This window comes from Peromyscus eremicus, chromosome 7 (genome assembly GCF_949786415.1).
Source record: "Peromyscus eremicus chromosome 7, PerEre_H2_v1, whole genome shotgun sequence".
Classification (NCBI taxonomy): domain Eukaryota; kingdom Metazoa; phylum Chordata; class Mammalia; order Rodentia; family Cricetidae; genus Peromyscus; species Peromyscus eremicus.
The window spans coordinates 41,108,594-41,113,186 of NC_081422.1; the positions used below are offsets into that span (position 1 = coordinate 41,108,594).

A 4,593-nucleotide genomic window follows, 5' to 3' on the forward strand; every position below is an offset into this window, starting at 1 on the left:
TGCTTTGTCCATTTATCATTTAATCTGATAAATATTCACTGGGGTGTTTCGGATGCCAGGAACTGTTCCAGGGGCTGGGGACTTCATGTCCCAGTTGGGTAGAGAGCCACGGAACCAGTGAAACACACTGGGGACATAGTTGAAGATGAGATGAGATGCTTCAAGGTAGCATAGCAGGGAAGGGTGGGGAAAGGCTTCTCAGAGGCAGCCTGCATGATCAGAAGAACCAGCCATGCGCACAGCTCGGGTGAGCCTCCTGCTGGCATCCAGGGAGGAAGACACAGTTATCTTCTCTGTCCACAACTAGGCCGTGGTCTGCCTCCTGCGGAGGGGCCTTCCTTTGCTTTTTGGACTGTCTGATTTTTGTCGCACACTATGAAATATCAAAGTTATCATGGATTAGCATTTTGCCTCCTGCCGTCAGATTATGACCCGTCCCCTCCCCTGGAGGTAAGGAATCCTAGGGTTACACGACGGGCCTAAAATCCTGCACTAGTTAAGAAAGTTAAAATCAAATAAAGGACGAGGTGGGGTTTAAAGTGCTTCTGGTGCAAGCAGGAGGGTTGGAGTCCTGCTTGTCATTTTAGTGTGGAGGAGTCAGAGACAGGCAGTTTGGGGGAGACTTAGCTGCCAGGCAGTCAGCCTACTTGATGAGTTCCAGGCCAATGAAAAACCCCACCTCAAAAAACAAGGTCTCTCTACACACATGTACACACCTAAAACACACACACATCTAGGTATACACACACACACACACAGTGCAAACAAAGCTTTGTGATGAGTGGGTTGAATTGCCCCCATTCCTTCTACCTTAGGCTCCAGAAACTTTAGGACAGGGTTGTGTAAGGGAGTCCTGATGTCACTCAGAGCCACAGATGGGAGCTAGGAGATGCTCGCTATGCAGTAGTCTTTCGGGCCACTAGCTAGGAGCTATCTGCTCTGATCTGCAGCCAGCCACTATTACCCACTATTAGCACTGCCCTCTATTAGTGGCTATTATCACTTAGCAACTATTAGGCACCATTAGGTACTATTATCATCTAGCTCCTATTATCTATTATTAGCTGCTCTTATCAACCATCTACTATTATCTACTATCAGCTTCTATTATCTTCCACCATTATCCAGAATCTTCCATTTGTTATCTGTGATCTACTATCAGCTACTATCTATTATCTGCGCTGGGCTACAATCTCTGAGCAACTCTGTTATCTACAGTTACCTACCATCTCTCTGCTACTATCTATTATTCAACATCCATCAGCTGCCATCCAGCTATCATCCTTCATCTTTTCTTCCTACCTAAACTCAGCACAGTAATTAATTGCCATTATAAATCCGGAGCCAAAATTTTTGCTTACAGATGTCTCTCTGAGACCAGAGGCTCCTCTTTGACACCTGGGTTTGAGTTGCTGTGGGAGTCCCTATACACTCTGCATGTAAGCAGGCCACAGGCTCTCCCTGCCCATTTCCGCGTCCCCAGCTCATGCATCCTTAGACTTCTGGCTGACACATCAAAGATCCAGGGGCATATTTGACAGGAAGTCCACTCCTGGGACTGGGAGAAAGACAGCTTTAATGACTCACATTTGGTTTGTCCAATTAGAACCTGCAGGAGGCAGAATGGCTGATCATTGAGAAGGAAGATTCTGAAATCTGCCTAGAGACCGGACAGATCAAGAAACTCCTCACCTGTCCCTCAGCCCCAAACACATGCCTGACTCAGGTGTGCTCAGTTGACATGACAGACACAGGAGGCGGCCCCGGCAGCCAGGGAAGGTGAGAAGTGCTGAGTACAGAAGGTGAGAAGCAAGAGCTGCTTCTTGGGATGTGTGCGGGTAGGGGAGTGAGGGCTGAGAGGGTCCCCAAGTGAGGGAAAGACTTCCTCCAGGAGGCCTGGATGCCTTCTGACCACGGACACTGTCTCAGGAAGCGAAGACAGGATAGAGAGCATAGAGGCAAGGGTGTGACCTTGAATGAGTCATTTAACCTCAGGGAGTTCATGAGGGTAAGTGCAAGCGTGCTCACGTGTAAGGCAGGTGGCCAGAAGAGGGAGGGGACAGTGGGGCAGCCTCGTGAGCTCATCAGCTTCCAGGGTGGTAGCAGAAGCAGCCTAGATAAAGAGCCATCAAGTGGCACAGCTGGAATGGTCATTAGAGAGCATTCTAGAAGGGGTTTTCAAATTGCAGGTCATGACCCACTGGGGTAGTGAAATCGATTAATGAGCTGTGACCAGTGTTGAAACTAACAAACATAGGAAACAGAATAAAATAGAAAAATAGTAGGGTGCATCCTGTAGAGTAAGAATAACCTTTGTTTTGTAGGGAAAAAAACATATTTACATATAAAATGGGTTATAAAAAATATAGTTCTTGCTGTGAGTTATGGTGAAATAAAGTTGAAAAGCATCTATCTGGTCTAAATTTTTAACTTGGAAATCAAGACCCAGAGAGGTTCCATGCTGAGTTCATATTGAATGTACTCATAAAAGGAGTGGGTAGTTGGGCCAGGGACAGGATTTTCCCTGCTCCCTCCAGGGATGAGGGCTTTTGGGAGCACTCAGATGGGGACTCTCTTGCTCATAGAGGGTGTTGGTGGGTCTCCTAATGGGAAGCTTCAGATACAGATGGAGGCATCCCATGTACCAGATTAACCGACAGATACAGAAAGTGAACCCACCCTGGTCCTGACCCCATCACAACATTCATGACCAACCTTCAGGACTCTGTGGAGTCAGACAACATAGACCTGGACTCACATCCTACATTACCTCTTACTGATTGGATCAGCCATGGTTCCTGAGCCTCAGTTTCTCCAGTGGCAACTGACGACTCCATGAAGATTTTGTTTTAAAGAACTTAGTAAAGCCAAGCCCTTTGGTGTAGGCTGACAATTCCAGGTGTTTGGGAGGCTGAGGCAGGAGGATCACAAGCTGAAGACCTGCCTGGTCTACAGAATGACTTCAAGGTCTGAACAAACAACTGAGAACCTGTCTCAAAACAATAGTAAAAAGAGAGCTGGGGATGTAATCCATGGGTATAGCTTTTGCTCTGGGCTTGATCTCAAGAACTGAGAGCAATGTTTTCAATAATTGCTTGTGTTGCTTTCTCTCTTTCAGCCCCTCCAGCACTACTCTGCTCACAAGGCATTGTGACACTAAGCAGCCACCTCAGCAGCAGAGCTGGTTCCTACATCAACAGGTCAGTGAAGTGAACATATTCACTATTTACATTATGTAGGCAAAGAGGCCTGAGTGCCACCCCCTCCCTCAGACAAGAATGGCATAGATCATAGACTTAAAAGCCATAGGTTTTTCCAGAAACTTCCAGAACCTCTTGTCATAAGCAAGGGATATCCTTGGGTCACCCCCCAAGGAGCTTTGAGTTGGGCAGTAGCAGAGGTTTAGTTTACTGTGGTACGTGCTCTTCCCCGCCCCACCCCCAACCTGGCTTGTATTAAAACCACTGACCAGGCGAATCCACTTCTCTCCTTGTCTCCTGGACCCCAGATGGATCTGGCCAGGAGGCCCATTAATGAGAACCATGATCTAAGCCTGGGAAGGCTTTGATGCTCTAGAGGAAAATATTGTTTTTTTCCACATTTTAAAAAAGTGTTTCTATTATCTCCCTCAAGATAAATTTCAGCTATTTACTCACAGCTTCCTCTATGAAAGAAGCATATGCATTCCCCTGGGGTGTCTTTCTTGCCTGATAACCTCATAACCAGATTGTAGACGAGGATATATCAAGATGCTTGTTACGGCACCTCCTCTCTCAAGTGTGGGGGTAGATGGATGAGGACAAGTTTCAGGTACTCAGGATGTAAGCATCTTAGGTCCTCGCTTCGAGGACAGGTTTTTCCTTCATGAATGACTTCCCTGCCTGCTCACACGGTACCATTTGTTAGGAAGTATTGTGAATGACACCCTGCTCTTTTAGAATCAGGGCTGTCTGGATTCTCTTCTTTGAACCTATGTAGGGAAGACTGCAAGACACAGCTTGATAGGGCCATACCTGTCTCATCCTGATTTCGTACAGTTCATCCTTTTGCCCTTTGAGATGTCTCCTCCTTCTCTTCCTCCTCTCCTTCTTTCTTTTAAACATAGCACCTCACCTTTCCCCTCGTTGGCAGTCTGAAGGCAAGATGGGTCACCAGCAGCTGTACTGGAGTCAACCCTCACATGTTTGGCGAGGGTCCTCTCTCTTGCCATGACTGTTCAACATGCTAGGGTTGGATCTAGGAATATGGGCTGAACATGTGCAGGCAGTGAGTGTTCTGTCAGGACTCAAAGGATGTGGGCTTCATTAAACTAAGCCACCTTTCTTGAGTGGATTTGGAAGATTGAGAGATCATGCTAGCATCTACATACAAAGAAAAAAAGAAAAAAAAAAACACTGAAACTTTAAGACCTTAAAAAACAAAACAAAACAAAAAGCTCCAAACCCAAACAAACAAACATTCTCATGAATCCCAGGTGGTCCTTAAATTCTCTGTGTAGTGCAGATGACCTTGAACTTCTGAACTGTCTTCCTGGGTACTGGGATTATAGACACACACCACTACACGCAGTTTATGTACAGTGCTATGGACTGA

At 46.4% G+C, this 4,593-nt stretch overlaps 1 pseudogene; it reads left to right on the forward strand.

Moving 5' to 3' along the window:
- Positions 1-4,143: 4,143 nt before the first annotated feature.
- Positions 4,144-4,327, forward strand: LOC131915606 (small ribosomal subunit protein uS14-like; annotated as a pseudogene).
- Positions 4,328-4,593: the final 266 nt, after the last annotated feature.